We start from the raw sequence: 16,152 nt of genomic DNA on the forward strand, positions 1-16,152 counted from the left end.
GGAGGGATGCTGATGTTGGTCTGTTCCCTTCCTCCATGACATGAAAACAGGCAGAGAGGCTTGCCTGCTCTGACCAAGATGTGTCCAGCTCAGAAACAATTTTTCTAATAAGACTGACTGATGAACACATAGCAGAGAGCCTCAAAGGAAACAGAAAACAGTGACATACTCTCTATTTCCAGCAATCAGTGGTTCAGGATGGCAGGAACCAGGGGTGAACTCCTTGCTTTTCATATAAGCTCTCCATGACTGTAGTCTTCATTTTCCTTGCCAGACTGTTTGTTCTGGTGACCAACTACCTATATGGAAATGGTTTTATTCTCTTCTTGATGTTGCTTAGAAACAATGAAACCCCAGGAGACCTGGGGACTGGTGCACAAAGAGATTTCCTGTAGCATCTACAAGTTGTCAGTGGATAAAATTAGAGCTATTAGAGCATGGTTAGTTTTATAAACCTACTTCTTTTATGTGACCAAATCTCCTATCATTTCCCTGCTTTTTCCTGCAGAGGATTTATTAAACCCTGTCTCTGAAACAGACAGGCATTTTTAATGGGCATGAATAGGTTACTTGTCCCAGTGGCAACTTCACCTTATTAACTAAATGTTTTGTGTTGTACTCTGTTCCTGGAAGAAGATACTGCCCTCACTTTACAGCAGTGCCAGAGTGGTACTTTACAGGTGGGACTGATTATCAATTCCCTGAGCCTGAACTCCCACAGATGAGGTGAGCTTGTGGCTGTGGTAGCACAAGCACGGCCACCAAGACTTGAGTTTCCAGTCTTTAAAAAGAAGTAGGAATTGCAGTGGATTGAGGAAAACAAAATGAGAAAGGTAAAAATGAAAAACAGTTCATTAAGGGTAGAATTGCACTCTGATCCCATCTCATTCACAGTCAATTGTCAGTTGGTTTTGTCCCGAGCTTATCAGCAGCTGGCAGCTAGAAGAGCTAAGGGATGCTCAGGGAATTTGGCTTTGTTTAGCAGGCTTGGGATTGCTCTATCTACCAGTAGGTGTTTTGATTTTCCTCTCATTGCTGGACAGTTTGAAGAGCATCTCTCAATCTTCTTTTCTTCTGCTCGCCTCCTGAATTCATGATGGGAGAGAATAAATTGTCCTCATTCACCACTTTTGCCACTGACAGCATGAAGCTATTTTGGCCTTCTGTGGTCTATAATAGAGGCAATGCTTTCCCAAGCAGTCACAGAACAGCTTTTGCAGCAGAAAGATCTCTAGCAGTTTTCCCAGACTTCTGTTTATTAATAACTGTCATAAGTATGTTTATCCAAATGTTGATCTATTGTGTAAGACAGTTCTGTCTCAGTCCCTTCACTGTTTAATGACTTGGGTCTGAGTTTCTGCTCACATCCTACCTCTGCATCTCTCCTGGTTAGACTGCAACTGGAGGTATTTTGAGTATAATTCTCTCTCTCTCTCTTTTTTTTTTTTTTGCTCCAAAACTAGCTCAGCATTTCTCATTTCAGAACTACAGCTTGCAAATTGCTGGAGGTCTTCTATTCTCTCTCTGCTGTGCTGAGCCTAATAACAGATCCTTGCAAAATGTCAGTGCTCGATGAATTGAATTCTGTGAATCAGTGTTTCCTGATGCGGTTTTCTCCCGTCGGTGTTTTTCCAGCCATCCCAGACCACAGCTGGTCCTGCATTTCAGACACTGCAGTAGGCACTGGTTGCAACTCTGCAGGGTCCATACAGGTCAACATGGTTTAGTGGGCAGTATTGGTGGTAGGTGGACAGTTGGACTGGATGATCTTAGAGTTCTTTTCTAATCTTATTGATTCTGTGATTCTATGACTCTATACAGAGAACAAGCTTCATAGGATAATTAATAAGGTGGTTATTTATTTTCCTCTTCAAGCTTTTGTTGTAAACAGAGCAGTCATTAAAATCTGCCAGCAAATGTAGAAAAAAACATGATTTTTGAGTGCAAATCTTTATTCTGAGTTTAAATTAAAACAAAGCAAACAAAAAGCATGTTGACCTAGAGGTTTGGAAGAAATTTTGACTTAAGGAGTCCCAACTGCAGTTCTTCAGGTTATAAACCAGTCTCTAAGTATTACAGAGGATGGAGATACCTCACACAAGAGCTTGACTTTTGCAGGATATTTGCTCCTTTTCTGAAACATCTCGTTCACTTGACAACAGAAATAGGAGACAAAGAGAGATGTATATGAGGATTTATTAAGACCGTCAATTCCCAATTAATTAAGGAAGTGTTCTATATACATTGAACATCTAGCTCATTCTTTAATCCCAGTTATTTTGCCAAAGTGATGTCTGAGTTAGTTTTCATTGCTAAAAAGCACCCCTGGGCATTTGCTGCCTGGCTGTGTGATGATGGGGCAGCCGGTGGCCTTTAGCTCTGCTTTTTTGCTGCATCCATCTCATCATTGAATGAATAAACCATCTGATAAATAGAGACGTCAACAAAAAAAAGGCTAATATTTTTTACAAGCTAGATAGATCTCTATTTAGTTGCCATTTTGTGGCAGTCAAACAGTCCTATTAGGAGTTTGCCAGTTTCCAGGTTGACTAATTGATTTCCATGCTATCCTTTTCAAGAAGGGCCGTGCATCAACTTCTGCTTGACAAATTGTACAACTGACAAAAAGAATCACAAACAAATTCAAGGGAGCAGGAGAGGTAATGCTAAAGTATGACTTAATTCTCTACTGAAATAGAATTTTATTGAGATCAGTAAATCAGATCTATTGTGATCCGGAGACAATTTAATTCTTTTGATTCTTTTACAAAAAGAGGAAGATTTCTGCAGAAAACTGTTTTGGAGGAAGGCACTGAATCAATTTAATTTTTATTCAAAAATGGAAGAATTTCGATGAATTTTCATCAGATACTCTTATTCCAAATTTAGGAATTTATCAGAAGCCAAATAGCAGGTAGGAATCATCAGTGGCAGTCTCAATTCCCTCTACAGGGAATTTAAATACAGAAACCTTCTCACTAATTGCCTAAATGAGGAGGTTTAGGATTCTTGTTAGCCAAGGAATATAAAAAAAATAACATTGCCACAATTGCAATAACACAAAAAATGCAGTAGGGAAAAAAAAAACAACAGAAAAAGGAAACAGCATTTAAAATGATTGAGGGATCATGAATTCAGCATGGGATCAGGAAAAAAAAAAAAAAAAAAAAAACAAGATCTGCTGTGATAGAAAAGGGGGAAAAGGTTTCAAAGTAAAAGAGGGAAGTTTCAGGGCATCTATCCAAGATCTTGGAGCAAATCAGCAGGAGAGGATCAGGAGTTCTTTTGAAGCCATGCTACCTGGGCCAATCTGATGGGAATTCAATTAGTTAATCTTAGCTTGGTTAATCCCATTTACACCACTAATTAACATCCTCATCTTTCTCAGTGCTGTATCACAGATGCTCTAGATCTGCAATGCACCACAAAGCAGCAGAAGATCTAAACTCATGCACAGTCACTTGATGGTGCTGTAATAGTCATTTCATTGTGAATTACCTTAAAAGCCTGCACTGTCAATAATTTCCAAAAGTTCCAATGTAAAAACTCAGGAAAAATAGCTTATGTGAAAAAGGGAACCCTAACACAGCAAACTAATTGCTGAAACATTCATGCATCAGCAGAAAACAAAACACATTTGGAATGATTATAAACTTCATCTCCACTGTCTGTGGGGCTAATCTAGAAGTGGCAATTCTTACTTGTCTTGCAGACACAGCAATTATAGTAGCAGTCCCATTATGGGCCCGGTCATTGGGTCAGGCCACTTATCTTTTGAAATCTAAATCCTGATGGAGAAAATGTAGTTTAAAGCTGAGCAAGACGAAACCCATCTGCAATTGTAATAATAATAATAATAAAAAGTTTACTCTTTGCATAAGGTCGGTATGCCTTGCTAAGCTCTTTTCAGCACAGGCTGACAATTATTGTTGAAACTATTTGGTGACTACTTATAAATTCATAGCACCAAAAGCCATAAGAAACCAGTGTGATCGTCTGATGTCATCTGCATAAACTCAGGTCATAGACTTCATCAGGGAGATGTCTGTTCTGAGCCCCAGCTTGGCAATGCTGCATATCTTTTAGGAAAATAAACCATCAGTCCCAAATGTTTCCAGGGATTCAGCACGTGTCTTTCTAAACATCTACCATTAAGCAATGGGCAGTCCAACTACCAGAGCTTCACAACATCCTTGCAAGATGCAGATACACTCTCATCAAGTGGGAAAAAAAAGAAAGTGGCCCAGATTCATTCTACCTCCCTTATAGTCACACAAGGCTTCCTTCATAAGCTATGGGGAAAAATAATCCTGGATGGTGTTCCTCATAGAACACTGAGTTGGAAGAGAGCCTTAAAGGCCATCTGGTCCAACTCCCCTGTGATGAACAGAGACACCTACAGCTTGATCAGATGTTCAGAGCTTCATCCAGCCTGACCTTGGATGTCTCCAGGAATGGGGCATCCACCACCATTCTGGGCAACCTGTGCCAGTGCCTCACCACCCTTATTGTAAAAATATTTTTCCTGTCCCTATCAGAGACTCTCAGGCAATATACAGTGGAGATGAGAGAGCTGTTCAGATGTGAGTCTCTGGCCAGAGAAGGACTGGAGCTGTGCTCCTACCTGGCTGGGCTTCCTTCCTTCTCAAACATTCTATCTCCAAAGCAATAAATGAGGTCTCCAGTCGGAGAAAGGTGTTTGGAGATGCTGATTCAGGAGCAATGTGTGAAATAAGTACTAAAATAAATAGAGAATATCACAGGGATGCCTGTTTCTGGAAGAGAGAATGTAATCCTCAGTGAGTAGAAGTAATGCTGTTCCTCCAGGATGTAAATTATTACTGGGCAGACAGGTATCAGAGAGGACTCAGTGATCCTTGTGGGCTCCTTCCTACTATTTAGAAATAGAGAATAGATAGTTTAAAGGTAATATCACTTCTCATGCCAACAAAGACAAAGTGCTGGACCTTGGGACAGTCACTTCAGGGCTAGGACTAACTTTCTTCTGATCCTTGATGCTTTTTCCTCCCCATCCCCTCCCTGAATAGCTATGAGGTCTTCAGGTGAAAAGTGCTGTTGAAGAAAAGGAAGACTAAAGGGGAAACATGAAGAAATCACTGCTATTGCTACCACAGTCATAACATCATAGAATCATAGAATGGCGTAGGTTGGGAGGGACCTTAAAGCCCATCCAGTTCCGGCCTTCCTGACATGGGCTGGTTGCTCCCCACTTGATCAGACTGCCCAAGGCCCCATCCAACCTGGCCTTAAACGTGTACAGGGATGGAGCATCCACAGCTTCTCTGGGCAGCCTGTGCCAGAGCCTCACCACCCTCTGAGTAAAGAATTTCTTCCTCTTGTAAGAAAATCTCCCCTCTTGTAGTTTAAAGCCATTCTTCCTTGTCCTATCACTGTTAGCTCATGCAAAAAGCCAGTCCCCCTCCTGCTTATAAGCTCACTGCAAGTGCTTGAAGGCTGCAATGAGTGAGCGCAGACATTGCCTGGCTGGAGATGTGGAGCTACCCTGGGAGCAAGGAGGACTTTGCTGTCCCAGCTGCACAGCATGGCTTGTGTTTCAGAGGGGCTCTCCAAGGATCTGACCCTACTCTTTGCTCTTGTTTCTTTCCCCTTACATTGTGTGCCAAACAGGCCTCCCTTCTTTATGAACAGGGACAAAAGAATTGTTTGGGGATTTTTTTTTTTCTTCACGGCATGGTGTGCACTGTGTAATGCACCCGAGCAAGTTCCCCAGCTCAAATCATATTGTGTGCTTTTGTAAGAGATGTCTGAAAGGGGGGCAGGTGTAATTGGAGACCTGAAGCTAGCATGACTTTGATCTTGGATGCAGAGGGCTCCTTTAAGATGCTTCAGTGCGTTAATCCCACTCCCTTTCAAGATGCCAGTTTGGAAACCACCTGGATGGAGCTGGCAGAAGCTTTACGGGGTCTCTTGGGTCCCCGTGCTTTATGCATGGGCCAGCTGGCAGTGTTCATACAGCAGCCGTCCAACACTGTCACCCCATAGCCCCGGTCCTTGACCCCCCCCAGGCAGCGCTCCTGCTCAGCAGCAGCTTTTGTACGTTCAGTGCTTGGCAGCTGGGAGCTGAAATGAGATCTCTGCTTCCTACGGTACCAAAACAGTACTGAGGAGTGTTGAAGGCCTTAAATCAGATTTGAATCAATTATCTACGGGGACAAAAGTTCTGTTTCTCTTCAGAGCCTCATGCCATGTGGATGCTGTTTATGTCTTTCCATTCAAAAAGAAGGTGCAGTGTGACTTTCAACTTCTGCTTTGGCTGGAGAAAAAGATATGAAAAAAATATGAAAAAGATTAAAGGACCACAAAAGGAAAATGTGCCCTTGCACAATTCATGCAAATACCTGAATTCAGAGTTATCACCAGGAGGCAGCAGAAAGGAGGACCCATGCATGCTTTGGGATGCTGACAAAGCCAGCTGCATTAAGGCTGCTGTACCTCTGTGATGTCTGTAGTCACAGTGTAGTCATCTCAGCCTCAGGAAACACATCTAATAATCCCACAAATTTCCAGTTTTTCAGGTTCTTCATTGAGGAACTTCAGCCGTGTGTACAGCAGTGACATACAAGCAGTGGATAGTGTATGGCCCCTCCGTTTTGCCCACCTGAGACCACTAATGCCCCATGTCAAATATCCTGGGGACAACATGCATAACTTAGGTGCAGTACTAAGACACTCCTGCTTTAGTAATTCATAGAATCATAGAATGGATGGGGTTGAAAAGGACCACAATGATCATCGAGTTTCAACCCCCCTGCTACATGCAGGGTCACCAACCACCAGACCAGGCTGCCCAGAGCCACATCCAGCCTGGCCTTGAATGCCTCCAGGGATGGGGCATCCACAGCCTCCTTGGGCAACCTGTTCAGTGTGTCACCACCCTCTGTGTGAAAAATTTGTGGTGATTAGAAGGGGCATTAAGGGGTATTGAGTATTCAAGTCCCTGGTTAAGTCTGAAACTTGTCATACTTGGTCTCAAATTAGGCCAAATGGCCATTGGGTAAGGATCTTTTTTGTGAAAAAATATGTTATTTTTCATTCTTTAAGAAAATAATTGAGTTTTATTGTGTGATTTTCCTGTCTTTGCCTTCCAAACCATGACTGAGACACAGCCTATTCCCATTAAAAAAAAAAAAAAAAGATAAAAATAGCAAAAAGGGCCTGAGGGTTTTCCCAGTAGTGTTCTCTGGGGATCAATATTGGGCCCAAAGCTATTGAAAGTGTTCATGAATGAGCAGGAAGTTGGTATTAAATCCTGCAGATAAAATATTCAGTGGTGCAATGATTAGTTCAGCATTAACGATGATGAGGACAGAGAGATTCAGTGTCTTCAGCACCCTCAAACAAAACAAATGCAAACTTCTCTGTCTCCTTAGAAGGAATGTAGGTCAGGCTGGAAAGCAGGATCCGTGTCCTAGAAAGCAATGACTGAGATGGATGAGCGGATCAGTTGCCTGTATCCTTACACAGAGTTTCTCCTAGTTGTTGGCAGAAACATTCTGATACCATCCTGGCTCTGGGCAGCCTGGCCTGGTGGTTGGCGACCCTGTCTATGTCAGCGGGGTTGAAACTAGATGATCTTTGAGGTCCTTTTCAACCCAGGACATTCTATGATACTGTGATGTACAGGGGGGTGACAACAGATGATCTAAATGTCCTGTCTGACTGTAAATATTATGCATTTATATAATCCCTGAATCAGATGTCCTTGAACTTTCATTTTACAACAGGACAAATGTCTGAGAAAGCTGGAAAAACATGTGTAGTGCTTGCAATGCCGGGTTATGCCGTTAACACTTTGAAATATGGATGGGATAAGGTAACTCTCATTGCATTCAGTAGAAATGCTGCATCTCCTTGACATAAAATGCTGCAGACAAGGAGCTGGGCTTTGAAACAAACAGCAGAGACATATGAAGGCAAAAAGAATCATAGAATCATAGAATGGCCTGGGTTGAAAAGGACCAGAATAATCATCTCGTTTCAACCCCCTGCTGTGTGCAGGGTCGCCAACCACCAGACCAGGCTGCCCAGAGCCAAATCCAGCCTGGCCTTGAATGCCTCCAGGATCGGGGCATCCACAACCTCCTTGGGCAACCTGTTTCAGTGCATCACCACCCTCTGTGTGAAAACAGATGTGGCCCAAAATAGTTGCCCACGTCTCTGCTTGGTAATTGCCTTTTTGGCAGCACTAATTACCACCCAAACCTCGGAAGTACTCTGAGCTCTCGCAGGCGTCAGCTGAGCAGTAAGCTCTGTCTGGTTTTCTCTCATTTATTAAATTGAGACACGCATTTAAGGGCTTGGGAACAGCCTGCTTTACATTTTCTTCCTGGATCTTGGTTAACTCTTGACTGAAACACTCATTAAAGCCATTGGTGGTGAGTGCTCCGCAGAGGTATTATAATAACTTTGGAAAATCCCAAATCTGCGTCTCTCAGGTTTGCTGCAGCCCAGGGTGAACTGCAAGCAGGGGTTATCATGGCTCTCCCTGCTTCAGATCTTAAGTTTTTGGTTTGCAGATTAACCAGTGTGACCTCATAATTCTTCAGCTGATGTTATCGCTTCAGTTGATGCAGCCTGTGGCAGGCAGCGGAGCTTGTGTCAGCTGAGATTTGATGGCACTACGTGGAGCATTACTTAAAAAGGGAGAGGAGGCAGTGATGAGAAGAGAGAGGTTGAAGGAGGGTATATGTGAGGGTGTCTGGGAATAAAACAAATGCTCCATTTCATGGCTGGGAGAGGAGCTGTTCTGATTTTTCCTCTAGCACCATATGGCAATGGCTGAAGATAAGGAATGGGGCTATGTGGGCTATTTCTGCCAGCCAATACAGTTGTTTTGTGTTATTATATATATGCTGTTATGGAAGATTTTAAGTCTGACCACAACTGAGGAAAAGGCAGTTTTTCAAACTGTCTTCAACACTCTCTGTAGCTTGACTGTGCTTTTAGGGGTAGGATAATCCTATAATTTTTGAGTCATAGAATATCCTCAGTGGGATGGGACCCATAAGGATCATCAAGTCCAACTCGTCCTGCACCAGAGGACAAAGGTCTATCCATTTGTTATCTAATGCACTGGCTGAAATGCTTGACTGTGGGATGAGGAAAAGAAGGCAGCATGGATCTGAAGCAACCTGGACTTGTTAGGGAGAAATGCAGGCTGAACGTGGTAGGTAGAGCAAGTTGGCCAGAACTGCTCAGAGGATTGCCCAGAGAAGTTGTGGATGCCCCATCCCTGGAGGTTTTCAAGAATAGGTTGGATGGGATCTTGAGAAGCCTGATCTGGTGGTGGACAACCCTGCCCATGGCAGAGAAGTTGGAACTGGGTGATCTTTAAGGTCCCTCCCAACCTAAGCCATTCTATGATTTTATATGATTCTAACTGATGGCTTGCTGTTTGGTAAGAAGGTGAGGGTTTCATCAGGCTTGGGTAAAATCACCTGACACTGCTTCCACACCTGTGAACTGAAGAACTGCTGTTTTCATGAGAGGCAAGGACTCCTACTGAATGTACTGCTTTATGGAGAAAGTACATTATCATGCTGACGAAGTGAACTGCTCCTCTCCCATTTGAGGATGTATTTAGTATTTCAGTTGAGGAAGAACAAGAGTGAATACAGAGGAATACTGTATGAGATACAGCATTGAAACAAAAGGACATGTGCTCTTCAAATTCCAGGTTGTTGTCAGTATTGCAACAGGATGACAACAGGATAGTATATCCGTGACTTCTCTTGAAGCACTGATGCTTTTGGGAGAAGAATCATGAAGGCATGGTGGACCTCCCTAAAGAAGGGACTGTACAGGGCGTGTGCTGAGAAGTTGTGATGGGGGAACCTAAGAAACTGACAAGTCTTTAAGAACTGAGCTACCCTTTGCTATCCCAGTGTCTATTTCTTTGTAGATAAAACCAAAACACAGAGCAGGAATTAGCTTGGACATGGCAAAACATGAGGGCTGTGTTTACAGAGAAAATGGTGAAAAGCACTTGTTTCAATGAATTCTGTGTCATCACACAGGATCTCTTGGGGTCCTGGAAGTTTTCTAGCTATGCAACACCATGGATTTCTTTTACTACTCTTCAGGTGATTAAAGAAAATATATTTCACACAGTGATTCATAATTCTGGTCCTGCAACTGAGAAGAGGGGAGAGCTCAGCATGCTTAGGGACAGTTTGCAATGAAAAGATCAGAGGAACAGAAAGTTAAGTATGGCAGTGATGTGAGATTCACCTCACCCAGAATTCACCTTGTATGTTGTAAATGACTCAATTTGACCTGGTTGTCTAGATTCCTTTATGTTCAGTGAACAGACATAGGTACATCCAGGGCATTTATCTTACCCCTGGGAAGGCATTTAAAACAAAGCAGACAAATCCTGTCCTGTAGAGTCCCTCAATTGACAGACCTTGAGCTTTTAGCTTAGGCTCTAACACTGCAGATGGATTTTGGTGAGAGAGAGCAGCCCTTGTTTTGCATACGTCTTGTGCCAAAGTTCTTCTCAACAAAGCACAAGATTTATGGTCTTGATGGGTCCAGTATGTTCCACAATCCCAAAGTTGGCTTTTTTGAGCCTGCTATAAAGCAGGGTCCTACCAAGGAAGGCATGGGGAAGGAAGTTGCACTGCAAGGGTTGCAATGGAAATTGCGCTGCTATAAGGGTAATCAATAGTGAGCTCATCATGAGAACATCCAATAGGAACAGACATCTCTCAGCCTCACCCCCAAGAGCTTCTGGGGCTTTTGGAACATAGAGGCCATGGGCACTAAGTCTTTCTGTATCTCATCTTGCTTCTGCTTTGCCTCTGTGTCACTGGGCTGTAGGTGTGGCTGGAGTTTTGCTCTGGAAACACTGTAAGAAAGTTCATTGCCAAAAACATGCAGGAGAACTCAAGGGAGCAAAGGGGAGGGGTGGAGGAGAAGCACAAGCACAGCTATAGGTAGGAAGCCTTTCATGAACAAGCATATTTGGACAGGTAATTTACCCTGCCATGCGGGGGGACGTTGACCCCCAGTTTAATTATTGTGTCATTTGTCCTTGACAGCTACTGCTGCTTCCAATTAACTCTCCTTAATTAAAGCCTCCAGTTTTCCAAGTGTGTAAGCATGGATTTACTGGGAAGAGTGTTACAATGAAGACAAAGCTCTTGTGAGTGTCTGATGAGAAATGACATTCCGTGTCCCCAGAGGGACTGCAAGTTATTTACTCATCATGCTAGAGTGACAGGCTGGAATCAAACTCAGAGCCTCGCCTCTGTCCCCATAGGAGCATCTCTTTCCTCTCCCACCAGCTTCACAGTCATCTACATGGACACATCTCCTATTTCTTGCCAGTCTAAGACATGCTTCCCTGGCCTTTTCTTTTCTATGTTCCTGCTTTTTGCTGAGTTTGCAGTCAGAGGTGCAAGAGTTTGACCAAAACAGAAGAATTCAAGGTCCCTTTGTCCACAGTTCAGGCCATATTAAAACTGGCATCCTGGGATGCCCCACGTGTAGCCAAATATCCCGGGTAACTTTGTTAAGGCTGCGGAATCTGGATCCATCAGTGGTCTCTTAGGTGTTTTTTTTGTCTTGCTCTGCTTAATAAATGGTGTTATCATGAATACTCAATTCAAGACTTTGAAATCAAATAAGCTCCTCTCTTAATCTCGCTGCAGTTTTTCGGGGCTGGCTGAGTCTTGAAAGATAGCAGCATTCACAGAACCCACATAGCTTAACAGAGTCACTGTTCAGTGTTTTGGAAATGTATCTTTTGACTGTTGGGAAGGAAATTGGCTACTTAAGATGCCTTTTTGTACATTTAAATTAACTTAGTCCATCAGACTGAATAAATCCTGCCGCTGTATTAACATCCAATTACAACAGAAGAGATTGAGCAATGATTCATGTTTTGACCAGAATGTTGGCAGTTTAGGGGGAAAAAAAAGTAATGTATATTGAAATAAAAAAGTCAAAAATGGGAGCCAGAAAATTATGACTGAACACATAGCAGGAGCTTTTGTGAATATATAATGGCAGAAGTGAGAGCCAAATTTCTAACAGGATTAACTGTTACTGTCTATCAGATCCAAAATCTCAATCAGTTTGTTTTAAATGACTTTCTGAAACTCATTCACACTAGAAATAGAGGGTGAAAGCAAGGCTGGGAGCTACAGAAGCTGCAGTTAAGCTGGATCAGAGGTGAGGATGGCCCTGGTGTTGTGCAAAAAGCCCATAAGTCGTAAATAGCGGTGAGCTCTAAACTATACAGCAGCCTGCAGGTTTGCCAGATTTTTTGAGATGTCCCTGGGAGCCAGAAACACATCAATGATTTCTTTGGGGACTTCTGAATGGATGTGTTGACGAAGTGAAGTATCTGTTCCAATCCTGCTGCAGCTGAGGCAGCTGGACGTGCTCACTGTTTTCTTGCTGCCCTTGAGAAGGACACCACATTCATTTGTCTGACCCAGGCACTGGGACTGCCTCTCGTTCTGGATAGCTGTGAGTAGAGGGGAGGCTAGATGGTCTCCAGTGTGCAATGGACAGGGGCTTGGAAGCACAGCAGCTCCTAGGTGTCCATTAGCTGCGTGAACAGGGATCTTTAGGAGATTTAACAATCTCTTCAACATTTCAAAGCAACTAATTTCTAAATAGTTTTTACTTAATAACCTGTTATTCAATAATCAGCTTATTCCTGGACTTCTTGCATGACCTTGCCCAGATGCCTTAGGCTTACATCTTCAAAGCTTCCTTCGGTTGCATGAGACCTCACTTGCAGCCGTGGCTCTCATGGATAAAATGGGAATATGTGCCACATCGCTATGGGCTATAAGCCCTTAGAACAACAGCAGTCTCTTCCCACATCCAAATTTTGCCCGAGCGAAATGAGGCCAAAATATCAGTTAAGCCGTGACCACTTCAGGAATACAAATGTCTCCAACCTGGCTCATAGTGCTCCAAAATGAAGGACACTTTGCTTCTGTTAATCCTCTGTCTGCTGAGACCCTGATAATATTTGCTGCAGAATGCTGAATCGAAGTTTCACTGATGAAAGATCAGATGTAGGGATCCCCACTGAGGGCGGGAAACGAGCTTGAAATGTTTGTTAGACATTCCAAGGATGAAAAATGGGGGGAAGGAGCAATCATGCTATGGTTTGCAATTGAGATTTCAACGTTCACTGTTGTCCAGTCCCTTCATCCTTACAAAAAATGTCCAGGCAACCATAACTGGGAGGTTGCACGGACTTTCCTTTTCCAGATATCTTAGGGGAAGCATAAAAAGCTGACTGCTCCCAAGGGGCATGGTCAGTTCTCAAAACTTTCAACTTGAAAAGCTGAGCCGAATTAATTACAGTTTATGCTCCAAAGAAAAACGAGACCTCTGATGTGCCTTATTTGCTTGATGTTCTTTCTCCTTTCAGCTGATGACCCCTAGGCGGATTCCCTTTCAGATGCAGCTTCTTTGTTTTTTATAGTCTCTTCCTTTATTAATTAGAAGGTGCGACACTTACATCCCAAGACATTTACCAGCATGGTACAATTTTAATTAGTCTCACAATAAAGCTACTTGAGGTGAACTCATAAAAGGTCTTACATAGCAAGAATAACATGCAGCAATGTGAATGGTGACACGGGACACCTACTACTTTGGCTTCCCAAGATGCGGGGTAAGGATGGGGCTTGCTGTAAGCACACACTGCATAGCTGTGCTCTCTGGGACAGAGACACAAGCAATGTGCGTTCCTGCACACACAGCACACTAACTGTATCCTATGGAAAACAATTACTCTAAATACACTGAAAAAGAAGTGTGTCTTCAGCGATGAAGATCTCTGTTCCCAGTAGGTGCTTTCTGCCTCTGAGAGGAGCTTGGATATCCTTTGATAGCTAATTAAATAATAATAACAATAAAACCCACAGAGACAGCTTTTTATCCACTCTTTTTGTAGCAATTTGCAAAGAAATTGTAGATTTCTGTCCTCTAGGACTTCATTCTTGGTCATATGCCATAGTCACAAGTGGATTCGGACTCACAGCTTTCAAATCCAACATCACTAGATTCTAGCAAAGTGCACGTTTTGAACTTTTTAACCAAAACTCACTTCTGTTAGGCAGATGTAAACTAGCTCAGAAGCTGAGGTCCAGAAAAATTATCTACAGCTAATGAGGATAAATTGTGCAGCACCATATGTTAAACCAAGGATAGTTTGGATAGCCATTACCAACTGTATTCCCAATTTTCTAATTACAAGGTGGAGATTACACAATTGATTACATCTGGATTAAGGAAGGGCAGATTTGCAGTCTTTCAAAGCTGAATTATCTGCCTCTTCTTCAAGTACTCTGATGTTCACAGTACAGATGTGTTCAAGCTAGATATAACTCAGTAAAAATAAGTACATTTTTCCCAGGTGGAGCTAACAGGTGGTAAAGATCAACATATAAATAATAAGGTCTCCACACCTTGTTATCTTCTTATTGAAGTTGTATGACTTTTTGAAAGTTGAACTGTAATAGAAGATATATTTTCGAGTTAAATGTAAGTCTAATTGGGTGAAATCTTCCAGCGTATAGAAATTTATATTTGATGAACTGATGGTTTCTTCTTGACCTAAAGTCTGCACCTAAAGGAATGTGGAGCTGTTGCATCCAAGCCCAAATCATCTTGCCTTTGAAACTTCTTGATACTTACAGAAGTTAGAATGACTTGATAACCTGTTCTGATTTTCCCGTTTTCATTGCTCTGTGGTCTGTCCTGATTATGTTCTTATGTGCATGGCAGTGGATTGAATCTGAGAAAGGTGTTTTTGTGGGTTTTACTTGACATTCACCCTTTGTCCTTAAAAGCTTTAAGCAGCCACTGTTGATTTCTTTGGGTGACTTGATACAGGCAGTAGTGCAACAGTAAATAGACTCTATCATATTTCTATCTGAAGTTCACTAAAGCTACTGCCAACAGCCAGAAGTAAAATACAGATTTTCACCTTTTCACATAGACTACGTGAGGTCTGTGTAGGGGTTAGGAAGTCCATTTCTGATAAAAATAGAAAAGATCTCCATAAATATCTGGGATTTTGTTCAGAATCTCTTTTTCTTCTTATTCCTTACCTTTGTCCTATATATATATAGAGCCTGGTGTTGTTCCATTTACAGATGCAATCAGAATGAATCTTCAGTTCAAATTCCCTTGAATGTTGCACCAAGTAAAAAACTGTCACTAGGATCTAGGTGTATTCCCTTGTCATCTGTCATGAGTAACTGTTCTGCAGTTTACATTTGACAGTTCTCAGTGGTGTTTCATCAGTATAATATCACACTATATCATCTGAAGGAATAAACTCTCCCTTATGACATGAGCCAGGGTGAAGGCACTGGCAATTGACTGTGTATTATGGAAGCTCTCTGAAGCTTACTCAATGGAAAAGACTATCAGGTCACTGGGCCCAAATTGTATGTTTGGCTTCAAAAGAAGTAAGAGGCTTAGGAAACCTAATAGGAATCAAAAGCCTGTGGTCCATTAAACAGGAGGTCAGCTAGACAGTCCCTTCTGTCTCTGAAATCTCTGCCTGCAATACTTTAATTAAGAAGTAAGGAAGGATGAAAGAATATAGTAAAATGTCTTATTTTGGCAGTGTGTGGGTGTTTTAGGTCAAACTGATACCTTCTGAGCTGCAAAGTCAGGGTAGTGGCAAGCTCTGTCACTACCCAGACTGGTAGTCCCTGGCCCCATTGTGCTGGGAGAAATCTCTGTGGGATGGGATATATGTACAGACTGAAGAGCAGCCCTGAGTAAAGGGATGTGGGGATTCTGTACAATGTGTGCCAGCAGTGTGCCCTGGCAGCCAAAAGGGCCAACAGTACCCCAGGGTGCATCACCCTTTCCAACTCAGGATATTCTGATTCTATGACTGGTTGAGATGTGAAACTAACACTCTTCTGGGAGCAGTGGAGATGCGTGAGGTCATTGGAAAGAGACAAAGACATCATGAGACCTCAGCTTTCATAAGGAGAAGGAAAGAGATGTGATTTGTAACCACAGTGTAGAAGAGCATGGAGATGAGCCAGTTTCACTACCACAGAAGTTAACATGTTTAATTTCCCCAAGGTGCCACATCACCACAGTTTGCACCCA

The 16,152-nt window shown here is 42.6% G+C and overlaps 1 protein-coding gene across 3 annotated transcripts in view; it reads left to right on the forward strand.

Annotated features, from left to right (window-relative positions):
- Positions 1 to 16,152, forward strand: part of PLXNA4 (plexin A4) — a 454,438-nt gene that overhangs the window by 280,695 nt on the left and 157,591 nt on the right. The gene's annotated exons all lie outside the window — the stretch shown is intronic.

The sequence above is a fragment of the Gallus gallus genome, chromosome 1, assembly GCF_016699485.2.
Source record: "Gallus gallus isolate bGalGal1 chromosome 1, bGalGal1.mat.broiler.GRCg7b, whole genome shotgun sequence".
NCBI lineage: Eukaryota > Metazoa > Chordata > Aves > Galliformes > Phasianidae > Gallus > Gallus gallus.